General features: G+C 45.9%; 10 non-coding genes across 10 annotated transcripts; all 10 read left to right on the top strand.

Moving 5' to 3' along the window:
- Positions 1-5,566: 5,566 nt before the first annotated feature.
- LOC134988313 (U1 spliceosomal RNA) lies at positions 5,567-5,730 on the top strand. The gene has a single exon (XR_010193800.1). It is a non-coding gene; the product is annotated as a U1 spliceosomal RNA (small nuclear RNA).
- A 152-nt stretch (positions 5,731-5,882) lies between these two features.
- On the top strand, positions 5,883-6,045 carry LOC134988327 (U1 spliceosomal RNA). The gene has a single exon (XR_010193813.1). It is a non-coding gene; the product is annotated as a U1 spliceosomal RNA (small nuclear RNA).
- Positions 6,046-6,715: 670 nt separating this feature from the next.
- On the top strand, positions 6,716-6,879 carry LOC134988316 (U1 spliceosomal RNA). Its single transcript, XR_010193803.1, has one exon. It is a non-coding gene; the product is annotated as a U1 spliceosomal RNA (small nuclear RNA).
- Positions 6,880-7,031: 152 nt separating this feature from the next.
- On the top strand, positions 7,032-7,194 carry LOC134988326 (U1 spliceosomal RNA). Its single transcript, XR_010193812.1, has one exon. It is a non-coding gene; the product is annotated as a U1 spliceosomal RNA (small nuclear RNA).
- A 670-nt stretch (positions 7,195-7,864) lies between these two features.
- Positions 7,865-8,028, top strand: LOC134988320 (U1 spliceosomal RNA). The gene has a single exon (XR_010193806.1). It is a non-coding gene; the product is annotated as a U1 spliceosomal RNA (small nuclear RNA).
- A 152-nt stretch (positions 8,029-8,180) lies between these two features.
- On the top strand, positions 8,181-8,343 carry LOC134988333 (U1 spliceosomal RNA). The gene has a single exon (XR_010193818.1). It is a non-coding gene; the product is annotated as a U1 spliceosomal RNA (small nuclear RNA).
- A 671-nt stretch (positions 8,344-9,014) lies between these two features.
- Positions 9,015-9,178, top strand: LOC134988319 (U1 spliceosomal RNA). Its single transcript, XR_010193805.1, has one exon. It is a non-coding gene; the product is annotated as a U1 spliceosomal RNA (small nuclear RNA).
- A 152-nt stretch (positions 9,179-9,330) lies between these two features.
- LOC134988330 (U1 spliceosomal RNA) lies at positions 9,331-9,493 on the top strand. Its single transcript, XR_010193815.1, has one exon. It is a non-coding gene; the product is annotated as a U1 spliceosomal RNA (small nuclear RNA).
- Positions 9,494-17,697: 8,204 nt separating this feature from the next.
- LOC134988337 (U1 spliceosomal RNA) lies at positions 17,698-17,861 on the top strand. Its single transcript, XR_010193823.1, has one exon. It is a non-coding gene; the product is annotated as a U1 spliceosomal RNA (small nuclear RNA).
- A 152-nt stretch (positions 17,862-18,013) lies between these two features.
- Positions 18,014-18,176, top strand: LOC134988332 (U1 spliceosomal RNA). Its single transcript, XR_010193817.1, has one exon. It is a non-coding gene; the product is annotated as a U1 spliceosomal RNA (small nuclear RNA).
- The last annotated feature ends 495 nt before the right edge of the window (positions 18,177-18,671 follow it).

Raw genomic sequence — 18,671 nt, 5'->3', positions numbered from 1 at the left:
CGACAAACTTATTTAGTACTATTTTGCAAATAGGGTTACATTGTTGCAACATTGTGTTCCCTAATTGCTTGATTTTTTAAATGCAACAATTGATAAAGACACCTGATAACTGCTCTGTGGAGTCTTATTTTGTGTCTACTTCTTATCTACATTTAATTCTCTACCTCTAATCAAGGCATTTTTAAATGCTGGGGGCTGCCAGGACGTGAGGCCTACCTAGACTTTAGATCTGAATTTGAATGTACTTGTGAACTAACTTAATTTCCTACTTCTAAATTCATTCCTAAATTCACTACTTACATGAATCCTGTAGTTGGGCATTTTGGGACTTCGATTGTGGGCATTGTTTTGTGTCCAGACCTGCAGCAGGTGGTGTGCATTTGCTGGAAAGGCATCGAAGACCTCCGATATGCTGCATCTCCTGATGTGTGTCTCCCTCAAGTGTCTGTCAGCAAATGCCTGCTAGACACCCCATTCCAAGCTGATTGTGACATCACGGTACATGCATCATAGAACAGGCATGCTAGAACATGGGTCTTCAACCTGCGACCCTCCAGCTGCTGTGGAACTACACATCCCAGCATGCCCTGCCTCAGTTTTAGCATACCTTAATAGCAAAACTGTGGCAGGGCATGCTGGGATGTGTAGTTTCACAGCAGCTGGAGGGCCACAGGATGAAGACCCATGTGCTAGAGCCAAGCCGCAGGTACATTGAATGCTAGCAAGCTGAATATTTAAATCCTTTTTGTTCCGCAGCATTCCAATGTGGAAGATTCCATGGAACCAGAGATCCTTCCATTGAGAAGGACATGCTGCCTGGATGACTACACTGTGCAAATTAAATCACGGAGCCAGTTGGTTTGTGGGTGGCTCTGGTGACTGGGTGGTTGGGTGGGTGGTGTGTCGGAGGTGGAGCACATGCAAATGATTGTGTATCATCCAGCTAGTGAGAGAGAAAACTCATGCAGGAGTGTGCCTGCTTGTCAGTGGGTTATGCACCTTGCCAGACGTCAAATCTACATAGAGCAGCTGGAGGGGACAAGAGCAGGTTTGCAAAATATAGATAGAAGAGCATATATGCTGGCACATTCTCCATGATTGTGACAGCTTATGTTTTGGTGCACTGCACTTTCCTCCACTAAGTTTTAGCCATTTTTGTTAAGCTCAAGTGTAGTTGCTTCTCGGCCTTTTGGCTGTGATCTTGTATCGTGGTTGAAGGGTCTGCTGGAGGGAGGGATTGTTTTCTTCATTGGCGAAAGACCAAAGATATTCCAGGATGGAAGGCTTGGGAACACTATCCGTTTTTCAGTTGTGGAAGAGCACAGAGGTCTGATTGGACTACATTCTATAGTAAAGGATACCTTTCTATTTATTGCCCCTCCCCTTATATGTGTCTGTGTTACAATAAAGCTTCGGTCTTGTGATTCCCTCACCCTCTTACACTCCACACACATAGCCTTATTAACTGTTGTATTATTGTATAGTTTAAATGTATAGTGCAGTTCATGATTTATAGTGTAGGCCATAGTTGCCAATTCAGTTTATAACAAGCGGAATTGGGCTTGTTTTTTCTTCTGGTTGCTTATTTTTTGGGGTGGTTGCTTGTTTTTGGGCTTATAATTTTTTTTGCTGCTTGTTTTTGGGCTTCTTTTGTTTTTAGGTATCACTGATACCGACTTCCAGAGATAATTAGTCATTCATCCATATAACACAGATCCTCACACAGACATACTGTAGGTGAGACGTTGTGGATGAATAGAGTCTTAAAGAAATGATGAGTCATTCATTATGTCTATTGTTGCCGACTGCCGGTTGTGTGTATTCAGTAGGGCTAATTTGTTTTTAACAATGACAACAACAAAGACACTGACCAGACACACAACAGTGAAGCAATTTAGGACCACTTTATGTGGTATTCTTTATGTCAGATATGGTTTAAGACGCTTGGGTATTTGTTGCAAGGATTTTTAAACCAACTACCAATATGCTTCAGCGCTTCAACTCAGGAATATATAACATGGAAGCTTCTATAGACGATGGAGACAGCTCAGATGAATTTGCTTATATCCATTTTACATAAAACCTTTGTAATTCAGTGTGCTATGTACTTTACCTCGCAGTATGCCATCTGCAATGCACTTTACTTCACACAGTGTGCCATGCACTTTACCTCACACAGTGGGGGTCATTCCGAGTTCGCTCGATAGCTGCTTTTAGCAGCATTGCACACGCTAGACCGCCGCCCTCTGGGAGTGTATCTTCGCTTAGCAGAATTGCGAACGAAAGATTAGCAGAATTGCGAATAAATAATTATTTTCAGTTTCTGAGTAGCTCGAGACTTACTCCTACACTGCGATCAGCTCAGCCCGTTTCGTTCCTGGTTTGAAGTCACAAACACGCCCTGCGTTCGGACAGCCACTCCCCCGTTTCTCCAGACACTCCTGCGTTTTATCCTGGCACGCCTTCGTTTTTCCGCACACTCCCAGAAAACGGTAAATTTCCGCCCAGAAACACCCACTTCCTGTCAATCACACTCCGATCACTTCAATGATGAAAATTCTTCGTTCGGACGTGAGTAAATCTACTAAGTTTTGTTCTAAATTACTTAGCGCATGCGCACTGCGTACCATACGCATGCGCATTTTTGCCTTAATCGTTCCGTTGCAAAAATCGGCAACGAGCGAACAACTCGGAATGACCCCCAGTGTGCTATCTGCAATACACTATACTTCACACAGTGTGCCATGCACTTTACCTCACATAGTATGCCATCTGCAATGCACTTTACTTCACACAGTGTACCATGCACTTTACCTCACAGTGTGCCATCTGCAATGCACTTTACCTCTCAGTAATTCCTTTGTTATTTATTGAATTGAGTTACTATTTAATATTTATATATGCATTTATTATTTTGAATTGTCTTAATAATCTTTTGTTTTGTTACCTTGATTTGGCCTCTTAATTTATTTAATAGAAGTACAAAGTTGGATGTTGTAAGATTATTTGTTTTATCTTTCCATAGAATAAATATTTCACAGTGAATACAAATGACCACAGATACAGTATATACAGTTGGCAATTTTCACTTGAGATTTTTCTTTAGAGGAAACATGAAAGCATAGTATCTTAAATTCACAACTCTAACTATAATATTTATAAAAATTCCAGTATTCTTTAAAAGCCAGTTTTGTGCTGATAAATATCATTGTAAAGACCTTAAAGGCAGATTATATAAATAATTATATGTATTTTAATAAGACAAACAATAATGTCTGTTTATATATATATATATATATATATATATATATATAAAAAAAAAAAAACCTTGAGTTGGGCTTTTTTTGGGGCTTTTTAGGATTGGTTTGGGCTTGTTTTGGGCTTATTTTTCAGTCATCGGTTGCTTGTTTTCCATTTCAGAGTTGGCAACACTGGTGTAGGCTGGCCTGTGCTGTAGTTCTTGAACTGTACTATACCGACAGCATTTGTATTGTGTTTTGGCTGTGCTGCAACACAGTACTTATGTGTGTAATGTTTATGTATGTTTTTTTGCTTCTTTATGTCAATAAAGACTGCTTTTTCAATCCAATATCTGAAAACAATCAATGTTTATCTTTGATGGCAATAGAAGTGGTATGATATTTGCTGCTTTTGAAAGGCAATATCTGATATGTCCCCTATCTGGGAACCATATATTAAATGGCTTTTCAGAAAAGGAAGATGGTAGAAGAGCTTTCAGTACTTGTTGGACCGATGCACATTTCCTATTCTAGCCTCCAAAAACAGATTCAGTTGCATTTTCCAGTGTGTTTTAAATGCGCCTTTGCAAATGTCTTACATCGACAAACTTATTTAGTACTATTTTGCAAATAGGGTTACATTGTTGCAACATTGTGTTCCCTAATTGCTTGATTTTTTAAATGCAACAATTGATAAAGACACCTGATAACTGCTCTGTGGAGTCTTATTTTGTGTCTACTTTTTATCTACATTTAATTCTCTACCTCTAATCAAGGCATTTTTAAGTGCTGGGGGCTGCCAGGACGTGAGGCCTACCTAGACTTTAGATCTGAATTTGAATGTACTTGTGAACTATCTTCATTTCCTACTTCTAAATTCATTCCTAAATTCACTACTTACATGAATCCTGTAGTTGGGCATTTTGGGACTTCGATTGTGGGCATTGTTTTGTGTCCAGACCAGCAGCAGGTGGTGTGCATTTGCTGGAAAGGCATCGAAGACCTCCGATATGCTGCATCTCCTGATGTGTGTCTACCTCAAGTGGCTGTCAGCAAATGCCTGCTAGATACCCCATTCCAAGCTGATTGTGACTTCACGGTACATGCATCATAGAACAGGCATGCTAGAACATGGGTCTTCAACCTGCGACCCTCCAGCTGCTGTGGAACTACACATCCCAGCATGCCCTGCCTCAGTTTTAGCATACCTTAATAGCAAAACTGTGGCAGGGCATGCTGGGATGTGTAGTTTCACAGCAGCTGGAGGGCCACAGGATGAAGACCCATGTGCTAAAGCCAAGCCGCAGGTACATTGAATGCTAGCAAGCTGAATATTTAAATCCTTTTTATTCCGCAGCATTCCAATGTGGAAGATTCCATGGAACCAGAGATCCTTCCATTGAGAAGGACTTGCTGCCTGGATGACTACACTGTGCAAATTAAATCACGGAGCCAGTTGGCTTGTGGGTGGCTCTGGTCACTGGGTGGTTGGGTGGGTGGTGTGTCGGAGGTGGAGCACATGCAAATGATTGTGTATCATCCAGCTAGTGAGAGAGAAAACTCATGCAGGAGTGTGCCTGCTTGTCAGTGGGTTATGCACCTTTCCAGACGTCAAATCTACATGGAGCAGCTGGAGAGGACAAGAGCAGGTTTGCAAAATATAGACAGAAGAGCTCTCCAGCCTAGTTTGCTGTCTGTTTCCACTTCTCTTTTCTTGAGCCACTCCCTTCTATGCCCTTGCGCACTATCCTGACTTCTCCCATCTGCTTACTTTGTGCCTTCCAACGCACAATGCGAACTACAGGTAGTGCTGCAGGGCCCACACCCTTTTACTTGCCATACAGAGCAGCTCTGGAGCTGTTACAGTGCCCAGCTTCTGCAAGAAATAAGCTTGAATGCTTCAGGGGCTGGGGCATAGCCAACATGAGCCCCACACCGAAGGAGGGTGGAGGTGTTTAATGCGAACTAGGGGTCATCCAAGCGCCGCAAAAGGCCGCCATGCCCTGCACGCCCCTTTTCTCTTTTCATATGCAGACGAGGGTTGAAGCCAAATTTGACCCACTGCTTGGATGACATCACCATATGCAAATCCATCTGCTGCAGGCCTTCCCCCAGGAATGCTTGCACTAGTTGTTGCATTTGGTTTGTTGTTTTGGGGTGCTTCAGTATTAGGCAGCCTTCTGCCCTCCCATGTTCATCTGAAAATATGTGTTCTCCCTGCAGTTGTTGTCCCCAGATGAGAGTTCCCTTGTGCTGCCTCAGTTGAATCTTCTTTACTTGACAGAGATGTGCCTGAGCAGCGGCCCTCCCCAGCCCTATCCCAAATCATACTTATTTTGCATAGGAGATACCATGGTCATGAAGATTGTTCTCCCAGGGTGAGGTTCATTCATTGCATTCTGGGTATGCTGACCCCTGTGATTTCCCCAAATGTGGGAAACTTGACTGCATTATTTGTGGTAGTGGGGGACTGTGTTTGTGCTTTCCTCTGGTCAGCTCTGGTAAAAGTCAGATTTCTTTATCTCAGATCTTCCTCTAGCCTTGTTCTTCTTTCGAGAGTTCCCTTGTGCTGCCTCAGTTGGATCTCCTTTACTTGACAGGGGGGTGCCGAAGCAGCGACCCTCCCCAGCTCTAGCCCAACTCCTACTTACCTGCCAGGTGAGATACTATGATCATGAAGGTGCTTCTCCCAGGGCAAGGCTCACCCATTGCACTCTGGGTATGCTGCCCCTGTGATTTCCCCAAATGTGGGAAACTTGACTGCATAATTTGTGTTTCCACTGGTCGGCTTTCATATAATTCAGATCTCTTTGTCTCAGGTCTCTCTCCAGCCTAGTTTGCAGTCTGTTTCCACTTCTTTTTTTTTGAGCCGCTCCCTTCTATGCCCTTGCGCACTATTATGACCTCTCCTGTCTGCTTACTTTGTGCCTTCCAACGTCAATGCAAACTACAGGTAGTGCTGCAGGGCCCTCACCCTTTTACATGCTTTACAGAGCAGCTCTTGAGCTGTTACAGTGCCCAGCTGCTGCAAGAAATCAGCTTGAATGCTTCAGGGGCTGGGGCATAGCCAACATGAGCCCCACACCGAAGGAGGGTGGAGGTGTTTAATGTGAATTAGGGGTCATCCAAGCGCCGCAAAAGGCCGCCATGCCCTGCACATCCCTTTTTTCTTTTCATATGCAGACGAGGGTTGAAGCCAACTTTGACCCACTGCTTGGATGACATCACCATATGCAAATCCATCTGCTGCAGGCCTTCCCCCAGGAATGCTTGCACTAGTTGTTGCATTTGGTTTGTTGTTTGGGGGTGCTTCAGTATTAGGCAGCCTTCTGCCCTCCCATGTTCATCTGAAAATATGTGTTCTCCCTGCAGTTGTTGTCCCCCGATGAGAGTTCCCTTGTGCTGCCTCAGTTGAATCTCCTTTACTTGACAGAGATGTGCCTGAGCAGCGGCCCTCCCCAGCTCTATCCCAAATCATACTTATTTTGCATAGGAGATACCATGGTCATGAAGATTGTTCTCCCAGGTTGAGGTTCATTCATTGCATTCTGGGTATGCTGACCCCTGTGATTTCCCCAAATGTGGGAAACTTGACTGCATTATTTGTGGTAGTGGGGGACTGTGTTTGTGCTTTCCTCTGGTCAGCTCTGGTAAAAGTCAGATTTCTTTGTCTCAGATCTTCCTCTAGCCTTGTTCTTCTTTCGAGAGTTCCCTTGTGCTGCCTCAGTTGGATCTCCTTCACTTGACAGGGGGGTGCCCGAGCTGCGACCCTCCCCAGCTCTAGCCCAACTCCTACTTACCTGCCAGGTGAGATACTATGATCATGTAGGTGCTTCTCCCAGGGCAAGGCTCACCCATTGCACTCTGGGTGTGCTGCCCCTGTGATTTCCCCAAATGTGGGAAACTTGACTGCATAATTTGTGTTTCCCCTGGTCGGCTCTCGTATAATTCAGATCTCTTTGTCTCAGGTCTCTCTCCAGCCTAGTTTGCTGTCTGTTTCCACTTCTCTTTTCTTGAGCCGCTCCCTTCTATGCCCTTGCGCACTATTCTGACCTCTCCTGTCTGCTTACTTTGTGCCTTCCAACGCACAATGCAAACTACAGGTAGTGCTGCAGAGCCCACACCCTTTTACATGCTTTACAGAGCAGCTCTGGAGCTGTTACAGTGCCCAGCTGCTGCAAGAAATCAGCTTGAATGCTTCAGGGGCTGGGGCATAGCCAACATGAGCCCCACACCGAAGGAGGGTGGAGATGTTTAATGCGAATTAGGGGTCATCCAAGCGCCGCAAAAGGCCGCCATTCCCTGCACATCCCTTTTTTCTTTTCATATGCAGACGAGGGTTGAAGCCAACTTTGACCCACTGCTTGGATGACATCACCATATGCAAATCCATCTGCTGCAGGCCTTCCCCAGGAATGCTTGCACTAGTTGTTGCATTTGGTTTGTTGTTTGGGGGTGCTTCAGTATTAGGCAGCCTTCTGCCCTCCATTGTTCATCTGAAAATATGTGTTCTCCCTGCAGTTGTTGTCCCAAGATGAGAGTTCCCTTGTGCTGCCTCAGTTGAATCGCCTTTACTTGACAGAGATGTGCCTGAGCAGCGGCCCTCCCCAGCCCTATCCCAAATCATACTTATTTTGCATAGGAGATACCATGGTCATGAAGATTGTTCTCCCAGGGTGAGGTTCATTCATTGCATTCTGGTTATGCTGACCGCTGTGATTTCCCCAAATGTTGGAAACTCGACTGCATTATTTGTGGTAGTGGGGGGCTGTGTTTGTGCTTTCCTCTGGTCAGCTCTGGTAAAAGTCAGATTTCTTTGTCTCAGATCTTCCTCTAGCCTTGTTCTTCTTTCGAGAGTTCCCTTGTGCTGCCTCAGTTGGATCTCCTTCACTTGACAGGGGGGTGCCCGAGCAGCGACCCTCCCCAGCTCTAGCCCAACTCCTACTTACCTGCCAGGTGAGATCCTATGATCATGTAGGTGCTCTTCCCAGGGCAAGGCTCACCCATCGCACTCTGGGTGTGCTGCCCCTGTGATTTCCCCAAATGTGGGAAACTTGACTGCATAATTTGTGTTTCCCCTGGTCGGCTCTCGTATAATTCAGATGTCTTTGTCTCAGGTCTCTCTCCAGCCTAGTTTGCTGTCTGTTTCCACTTCTCTTTTCTTGAGCCGCTCCCTTCTATGCCCTTGCGCACTATCCTGACTTCTCCCGTCTGCTTACTTTGTGCCTTCCAACGCACAATGCGAACTACAGGTAGTGCTGCAGGGCCCACGCCCTTTTACTTGCCTCACAGAGCAGCTCTGGAGCTGTTACAGTGCCCAGCTGCTGCAAGAAATCAGCTTGAATGCTTCAGGGGCTGGGGCATAGCCAACATGAGCCCCACACCGAAGGAGGGTGGAGGTGTTTAATGCGAACTAGGGGTCATCCAAGCGCCGCAAAAGGCCGCCATGCCCTGCACGCCCCTCTTCTCTATTCATATGCAGATGAGTGTTGAAGCCAACTTTGACCCACTGCTTGGATGACATCACCATATGCAAATCCATCTGCTGCAGGCCTTCCCCCAGGAATGCTTGCACTAGTTGTTGCATTTGGTTTGTTGTTTGGGGGTGCTTCAGTATTAGGCAGCCTTCTGCCCTCCCATGTTCATCTGAAAATATGTGTTCTCCCTGCAGTTGTTGTCCCCCGATGAGAGTTCCCTTGTGCTGCCTCAGTTGAATCTCCTTTACTTGACAGAGATGTGCCTGAGCAGCGGCCCTCCCCAGCTCTATCCCAAATCATACTTATTTTGCATAGGAGATACCATGGTCATGAAGATTGTTTTCCCAGGGTGAGGTTCATTCATTGCATTCTGGGTATGCTGACCCCTGTGATTTCCCCAAATGTGGGAAACTGGACTGCATTATTTGTGGTAGTGAGGGACTGTGTTTGTGCTTTCCTCTGGTCAGCTCTGGTAAAAGTCAGATTTCTTTGTCTCAGATCTTCCTCTAGCCTTGTTCTTCTTTCGAGAGTTCCCTTGTGCTGCCTCAGTTGGATCTCCTACACTTGACAGGGGGGTGCCCGAGCAGCGACCCTCCCCAGCTCTAGCCCAACTCCTACTTACCTGCTAGGTGAGATACTATGATCATGAAGGTGCTTCTCCCAGGGCAAGGCTCACCAATTGCACTCTGGGTGTGCTGCTCCTGCGATATCCCCAAATGTGGGAAACTTGACTGCATAATTTGTGTTTTCCCTGGTCGGCTCTCGTATAATTCAGATCTCTTTGTCTCATGTCTTTCTCCAGCCTAGTTTGCTGTCTGTTTACACTTCTCTTTTCTTGAGCCACTCCCTTCTATGCCCTTGCGCACTATCTTGACTTCTCCTGTCTGCTTACTTTGTGCCTTCCAACGCACAATGCGAACTACAGGTAGTGCTGCAGGGCCCACACCCTTTTAGTTGCCTTACAGAGCAGCTCTGGAGCTATAACAGTGCCCAGCTGCTGCAAGTAATCAGCTTGAATGCTTCAGGGGCTGGGGCATAGCCAACATGAGCCCCACACCGAAGTAGGGTGGAGGTGTTTAATGCGAACTAGGGGTCATCCAAGCGCCGCAAAAGGCCGCCATGCCCTGCACGCCCCTTTTCTCTTTTCATATGCAGACGAGGGTTGAAGCCAACTTTGACCCACTGCTTGGATGACATCACCATATGCAAATCCATCTGCTGCAGGCCTTCCCCCAGGAATGCTTGTACTAGTTGTTGCATTTGGTTTGTTGTTTGGGGGTGCTTCAGTATTAGGCAGCCTTCTGCCCTCCCATGTTCATCTGAAAATATGTGTTCTCCCTGCAGTTGTTGTCCCCAGATGAGAGTTCCCTTGTGCTGCCTCAGTTGAATCTCCTTTACTTGACAAGGGAGGCATTTTGGATTTTTTCTTTGGGTACCCTTACACCTGATGGTCTGAATGAGAGCATCGAACTGAACAACATTGGCAGTCTCTGAAGATTTTATCTATTGATTCACCTAATATATTATTTATTGAATATCCATTTATTGTATGTTTAATAAATAAACAAAATTATTAGAAGTAGCTATTTTGGAAACAGCTTTCCTCTTAGGATGAAACTGTATAATCCTGTTGTGTGTGTTCCTTTAAAGTTCTTTAGTAAAATCCACTAGTAATGATGAACATCAGATTTCTTCCTCCATCCTCTTTTTACACTTTCTCTTGGTTCTATATATATATATTTTTTTTCTATTTTTATTTTTTTCCCCTCCTTCTCCCAAAAGGCCCCCCTCCCTCCCCCCCCTCCCTGTTTTAAATTTTAAAATCTTTAAATATTTAAATCTTCGAATCCTTAAATTGTCTGTTTAATATTTATTTTTTCTTCAATTCTTTTTGTTGTTTAAACAGCAATGTAGTTATTCCAGGGGTTAAAATAATGAAATATAGAAATAATATTAACAAAAATTAAAGGTAAAAATGAATTGATAGAATGATCCCATTAAAAGTAAATAAATAATATGGATGTTAAGCTGAGCGGGTTGGATTCAAACATGGGACTAGCTGCATAGAGTGCATTTGATGTTTCCCCTGCGCCACAAGAAACTGCTTTAGTAGTGGCATGGATTTATGTTACCCTAAAAGGTTTTATATAAGTAAATGGGGATCCTTAGTGCTGAGTCTCTGAATTATGTATATGTGATTATAGATATGAGGTATTGATTGAAAGATTATAGGTTAATCTGTATATAGATTATATATTTTCTGTTATTTTTTTAAACCACCTTGTTGCTTATTTTATTATTATTTTTAATCACCATGTTGCTTATTTTTATATTATGAAATGCCTTTATATGTGCAATTGCAATTAGAAAGTTGTTCCATATGTGAGTCATTACATGTATGCATCCAATTAGTACATGTATGTATCCAATCAACTAATTAGTAATGCTATTGGTCCGGTGCATTTTAAAAAGAGCCTGCTAGGCTGCTGATGTATCCTCTGACGAAACCGCTCTTGGATAACAGCGGAGAAACGCGTAAGGAAGGTGATTACCGGACACTCTGATTGCTGAGATATAAGCCCGTTCATGAACGAGCTACATCACGGCGGACGTCTGATGTAAAGACAGCGGTGAAGGGGAAAAAGCAATTTGAGACCGAGCAAAAGGAGGTCTCTACCCCACGGCAGGGAGAAATATCCCGACCGCGAGTGCCAATAAGATCCATCCACGGTTAACGGGGGTCGTAGCATACCGCTGTGTTTCACCAACCATCACAGCGCTCTCCCCCTGTTTTCTTTCATTACTCACGTGAGTTACATATGAACTTTAACTGCAGTAAATAATAAGAATTTACTTACTGATAATTCTATTTCTCATAGTCCGTAGTGGATGCTGGGGACTCCGTAAGGACCATGGGGAATAGCGGCTCCGCAGGAGACTGGGCACATCTAAAGAAAGCTTTAGGACTATGTGGTGTGCACTGGCTCCTCCCCCTATGACCCTCCTCCAAGCCTCAGTTAGGATACTTTGCCCGGACGAGCGTACACAATAAGGAAGGATTTTGAATCCCGGGTAAGACTCATACCAGCCACACCAATCACACCGTATAACTTGTGATCTGAACCCAGTTAACAGTATGATAACAGAGGAGCCTCTGAAAAGATGGCTCCCAACAATAATAACCCGATTTTTGTAACAATAACTATGTACAAGTATTGCAGACAATCCACACTTGGGATGGGCGCCCAGCATCCACTACGGATTATGAGAAATAGAATTATCGGTAAGTAAATTCTTATTTTCTCTAACGTCCTAAGTGGATGCTGGGGACTCCGTAAGGACCATGGGGATTATACCAAAGCTCCCAAACGGGCGGGAGAGTGCGGATGACTCTGCAGCACCGAATGAGAGAACTCCAGGTCCTCCTCAGCCAGGGTATCAAATTTGTAGAATTTAGCAAACGTGTTTGCCCCTGACCAAGTAGCTGCTCGGCAAAGTTGTAAAGCCGAGACCCCTCGGGCAGCCGCCCAAGATGAGCCCACTTTCCTTGTGGAACGGGCTTTTACAGATTTTAGCTGCGGCAGGCCTGCCACAGAATGTGCAAGCTGAATTGTACTACAAATCCAACGAGCAATAGTCTGCTTAGAAGCAGGAGCACCCAGCTTGTTGGGTGCATACAGGATAAACAGCGAGTCAGATTTCCTGACTCCAGCCGTCCTGGAAACATATTTTCAGGGCCCTGACAACATCCAGCAACTTGGATTCCTCCAAGTCCCTAGTTGCCGCAGGCACCACAATAGGTTGGTTCAGGTGAAAACGCTGGAACCACCTTAGGGAGAAACTGAGGACGAGTCCTCAATTCTGCCCTGTCTGAATGGAAAATCAGATAAGGGCTTTTACAGGATAAAGCCGCCAATTCTGACACGCGCCTGGCCCAGGCCAGGGCCAACAGCATGACCACTTTCCATGTGAGATATTTTAACTCCACAGATTTAAGTGGTTCAAACCAATGTGACTTTTGGAACCCAAACTACATGGAGATCCCAAATTGCCACTGGAGGCACAAAAGGAGGCTGTATATGCAGTACCCCTTTTACAAACGTCTAAACTTCAGGGACTGAAGCTAGTTCTTTTTTGGAAGAAAATTGACAGGGCCGAAATCTGAACCTTAATGGACCCCAATTTCAGGCCCATAGACACTCCTGTTTGCAGGAAATGTAGGAATCGACCCAGTTGAATTTCCTCCGTCGGGCCTTACTGGCCTCGCACTACGCAACATATTTTCGCCAATTGCGGTGATAATGTTTTTGCGGTTACATCCTTCCTGGCTTTAGATCAGGATATGGATGACTTCATCCGGAATGCCTTTTTTCCTTCAGGATCCGGTGTTCAACCGGCATGCCGTCAAACGCAGCCGCGGTAAGTCTTGGAACAGACAGGGTCCTTGCTGGAGCAGGTCCCTTCTTAGAGGTAGAGGCCACGGATCCTCCGTGAGCATCTCTTGAAGTTCCGGTTACCAAGTCCTTCTTGGCCAATCCGGAGCCACGAATATAGTGCTTTCTCCTCTCCATCTTATCAATCTCAGTACCTTGGGTATGAGAGGCAGAGGAGGGAACACATACACTGACTGGTACACCCACAGTGTTACCAGAGCGTCTACAACTATTGCCTGAGGGTCTCTTGACCTGGCGCAATACCTGTCGAGTTTTTTAATCATGTGGACGACTTCTGGGTGAAGTCCCCACTCTCCCGGGTGGAGGTCGTGCTGAGGAAGTCTGCTTCCCAGTTGTCCACTCCCGGAATGAATACTGTTGACAGTGCTATCACATGATTTTCCGCCCAGCGAAGAATCCCTGCAGCTTCTGCCATTGCCCTCCTGCTTCTTGTGCCACCCTGTCTGTTTACGTGGGTGACTGCCATGATGTTGTCCGACTGGATCAACACCGGCTGACCTTGAAGCAGAGGTCTTGCTAAGCTTAGAGCATTGTAAATGGCCCTTAGCTTCAGGATATTTATGTGAAGTGATGTATCCAGGCTTGACCCTAAGCCCTGGATATTTCTTCCCTGTGTGACTGCTCACCAGCCTCGCAGGCTGGCATCCGTGGTCACCAGGACCCAGTCCTGAATGCCGAATCTGCGGCCCTCTAGAAGATGAGCACTCTGCAACCACCACAGGATGGATACCCTTGTCCTTGGTGACAGGGTTATCCGCTGATGCATCTGAAAATGCGACCCGGACCATTTGTCCAGTAGGTTCCACTGGAAAGTTCTTGCGTGGAATATAACGAATGGGATTGCTTCGTAGGAAGCCACCATTTTTACCCAGAACCCTTGTGCATTGATGCACTGAGACTTGGTTCGGTTTTAGGAGGTTCCTGGCTTTCTCTTCCGGGAGAAACACCTTTTTTCTGGACTGTGTCCAGGAACATCCCTAGGAAACAGAAGACAAGTCGTCGGAACCAGCTGCGATTTTGGAATATTGAGAATCCAATCGTGCTGCCGCAACACTACCTGAGATAGTGCTACACCGACTTCCAACTGTTCCCTGGATCTTACCCTTATCAGGGAATCGTCCAAGTAAGGGATAACTAAAATTCCCTTCCTTCGAAGGGATATCATTTCGGCCATTACCTTGGTAAAGACCCGGGGTGCCGTGGACCATCCCTACGGCAGCGTCTGAACTGATAGTGACAGTTCTGTACCATAACCTGAGGTACCCTTGGTGAGAAGGGTAAATTTTGACATGAAGGTATGCATCCTTGATGTCCCGAGACATCATGTAGTCCCCTTCTTCCAGGTTCGCAATCACTGCTCTGAGTGACTCAATCTTGAATTTGAACCTCTGTATGTAAGTGTTCAAAGATTTTAGATTTTAGATTTAGAATCGGTCTCACCGAGCCGTCTGGCTTCGGTACCACAATAGTGTGGAATAATACCCCGTTCCCTGTTGCAGGAGGGGTACCTTGATTATCACCTGCTGGGAATACAGCTTGTGAATGGCTTCCAAAACTGCCTCCCTGTCAGAGGGAGACGTCGGTAAAGCCGACTTTTGGAAACGGCGAGGGGGAGACGTCTCGAATTCCAATATGTACCCTTGAGATATTACCTGAAGGATCCAGGGGTCTACTTGCGAGTGAGCCCACTGCGCACTGAAATTCATTGAGAACGGGCCCCCACCGTGCCTGAGCTTGTAAGGCCCTAGCGTCATACTGAGGGCTTGGCAGAGGCGGGAAAGGGTTTCTGTTCCTGGGAACTGGCTAATCTCTTCAGCCTTTTTCCTCTCCCTCTGTCACGAGCAGAAAAGAGGAACCTTTTGTCCGCTTGCCAGCAAAGGACTGCGCCTGATAATACGGCGTCTTATTTTGAGAGGCGACCTGGGGTACAAACGTGGATTTCCCAGTTGTTGCCGTGGCCACCAGGTCTAAAAGACCGACCCCAAATGTCCCCTTTCAAAGGCAATTCTTCCAAATGCTGTTTGGAATCCGCATCACCTGACCATTTTACTGGTAGAATTGGACAACGCACTTATACTTGATGCCAGTCGGCAAATATTCCGCTGTGCATCATGCATATATAGAAATGCATCTTTTAAATGCTCTATAGGCAATAATATACTATCCTTATCTAGGATATCAATATTTCCAGTCAGGGAATCCGACCATGCCAACCCAGCACTGCACCTCCAGGCTGAGGCGATTGCTGGTCGCAGTATAACACCAGTATGTGTGTGAATACATTTTTGGATACCCTCCTGCTTTCTATCAGCAGGATCCTTAAGGGCGGCCATCTCATGAGAGGGTAGAGCCCTTGTTCTTACAAGCGTGTGAGCGCCTTATCCCCCCTAGGGGGTGTTTCCCAACGCACCCTAACCTCTGGCGGGAAAGGGTATACAGCCAATACTTTTTAAGAAATTATCAATTGTTATCGGGGGGAAACCCACGCATCATCACACACCTCATTTTATTTCTCAGATTCAGGAAAACTACAGGTAGTTTTTCCCTCACCGAACATAATACCCCTTTTTGGTGGTACTCGTATTATCAGAAATGTATAAAACATTTTCCATTGTCTCAATCATGTAACGTGTGGCCCTACTGGAAATCACGGTTGTCTCTTCACCGTCGACACAGGAGTCAGTATCCGTGTCGGCGTCTGTATCTGCCATCTGAGGTAACGGGCGCTTTAGAGCCCCTGACGGCCTATGAGATGTCTGGACAGGCACAAGCTGAGTAGCCGGCTGTCTCATGTCAACCACTGTATTTTTTTTTTGTTTTTTTATACAGAGCTGACACTGTCACGTAATTTTCAACAGTACATCCACTCAGGTGTCGACCCCCTAGGTGGTGACATCACTGTTACAGACACTCTGCTCCGTCTCCACATCATTTTTCTCCTCATACATGTCGACACAAACGTACCGACACACAGCACACACACAGGGAATGCTCTGATAGAGGACAGGACCCCACTAGCCCTTTGGGGAGACAGAGGGAGAGTATGCCAGCACACACCAGAGCGCTATATATATATATATACAGGGATAACCTTATATAAGTGTTTTTCCCCTTATAGCTGCTGTATGTTTTAATACTGCGCCTAATTAGTGCCCCCCTCTCTTTTTTTAACCCTTTCTGTAGTGTAGTGACTGCAGGGAAGAGCCAGGGAGCTTCCCTCCAACTGAGCTGTGAGGGAAAATGGCGCCAGTGTGCTGAGGAGATAGTCTTCGCCCCCTTTTCGGCGGCCTTATCTCCCGTTTTTCTGTATATTCTGGCAGGGGTTAAATGCATCCATATAGCCCAGGAGCTATATGTGATGTATTTTTTGCCATGTAAGGTATTTTTATCATGTTTTATTGCGTCTCAGGGCGCCCCCCCCAGCGCCCTGCACCCTCAGTGACCGGAGTATGAAGTGTGCTGAGAGCAATGGCGCACAGCTGTGCGCTACCTTATTGAAGACAGGAACGTCTTCTGCCGCCGATTTTTCCGGACCTCTTCGCTCTTCTGGCTCTGTAAGGGGGCCGGCGGCGAGGCTCCGGGACCCATCCAGGCTGGGCCTGTGATCGTCCCTCTGGAGCTAATGTCCAGTAGCCAAGAAGCCCAATCCACTCTGCACGCAGGTGAGTTCGCTTCTTCTCCCCTTAGTCCCTCGATGCAGTGAGCCTGTTGCCAGCAGGTCTCACTGAAAATAACAAACCTAAACTAAAACTTTCACTAAGAAGCTCAGGAGAGCCCCTAGTGTGCACCCTTCTCGTCGGGCACAGAAATCTAACTGAGGCTTGGAGGAGGGTCATAGGGGGAGGAGCCAGTGCACACCACATAGTCCTAAAGCTTTCTTTAGATGTGCCCAGTCTCCTGCGGAGCCGCTATTCCCCATGGTCCTTACGGAGTCCCCAGCATCCACTTAGGACGTTAGAGAAAAGAGGCGTTGGTTACAACTGTTGCTGTTCATCCACAAGAAGGAATTTAATGTATCAATTACAATTGGAAAGTAACGATTAAATTACAACAGCTGTATCCAGTAGGATTTTTTGGACCCTTTAATAAACATTCCGTTGTCATCAAGGGCAATATGAAATAGATCCTGATTACATTTAGATATGGATAGTGGTGCCTATATATGTTGACTCCATTGTATTTTATTGAATGTTGGTTTCTTCTGTCTATATATATTTTTTAAAAATAAAGAGCTTGTATATTTTATTTTTTGCGCTCCCTTGATAACAAGTGTGATTATCTTTAAAATTTGGTTTATTATTGGTAGAACAGTACTACCTATGGGAGCAGCATTTTATAATATATGGTGAAAATTAATAGATGTATAAAGATTAAATAAGCAACAAATTGGTGAAATAGATAAGTTTTGATAGGAGCGCTGGGTTCTATATATATATATTGACATTTGGTTATATATATGTATAGACTTTATAAATTCTTGACAGAGATGTGCCTGAGCAGCGGCCCTCCCCAGCCCTATCCCAAATCATACTTATTTTGCATAGGAGATACCATGGTCATGAAGATTGTTCTCCCAGGGTGAGGTTCATTCATTGCATTCTGGGTATGCTGACCCCTGTGATTTCCCCAAATGTGGGAAACTCGACTGCATTATTTGTGGTAGTGGGGGACTGTTTTTGTGCTTTCCTCTGGTCAGCTCTGGTAAAAGTCAGATTTATTTGTCTCAGATCTTCCTCTAGCCTTGTTCTTCTTTCGAGAGTTTCCATATGCTGCCTCAGTTGGATCTCCTTCACTTGACAGGGGGGTGCCCGAGCAGCGACCCTCCCCAGCTCTAGCCCAACTCCTACTTACCTGCCAGGTGAGATACTATGATCATGAAGGTGCTTCTCCCCGGGCAAGGCTCACCCATTGCACTCTCGGTGTGCTGCTCCTGCGGTTTCCCCAAATGTTGGACACTTGACTGCATAATTTGTGTTTCCCCTGGTCGGCTCTCGTATATTTCAGATCTCTTTGTCTCTGGTCTCTCTCCAGCCTAGTTTGCTGTCTGTTTCCACTTCTCTTTTCTTGAGTTGCTCCCTTCTATGCCCTTGCGCACTATCCTGACTTCTCCCGTCTGCTTACTTTGTGCCTTCCAACGCACAATGCAAACTACAGGTAGTGCTGCAGGGCCCACACCCTTTTACTTGCCTTACAGAGCAGCTCTGGAGCTGTTACAGTGCCCAGCTGCTGCAAGAAATCAGCTTGAATGCTTCAGGGGCTGGGGCATAGCCCCACACCGAAGTAGGGTGGAGGTGTTTAATGCGAACTAGGGGTCATCCAAGCGCCGCAAAAGGCCGCCATGCCCTGCACGCCCCTTTTCTCTTTTCATATGCAGACGAGGGTTGAAGCCAACTTTGACCCACTGCTTGGAGGACATCACCATATGCAAATCCATCTGCTGCAGGCCTTCCCCCAGGAATGCTTGCACTAGTTGTTGCATTTGGTTTGTTGTTTGGGGGTGC

This window comes from Pseudophryne corroboree, unplaced genomic scaffold (genome assembly GCF_028390025.1).
Source record: "Pseudophryne corroboree isolate aPseCor3 unplaced genomic scaffold, aPseCor3.hap2 scaffold_1046, whole genome shotgun sequence".
Classification (NCBI taxonomy): Eukaryota; Metazoa; Chordata; class Amphibia; order Anura; family Myobatrachidae; genus Pseudophryne; species Pseudophryne corroboree.
Note: the sequence above shows the minus strand (reverse complement) of the source record. Positions and strands in the feature narration are given on the sequence as shown.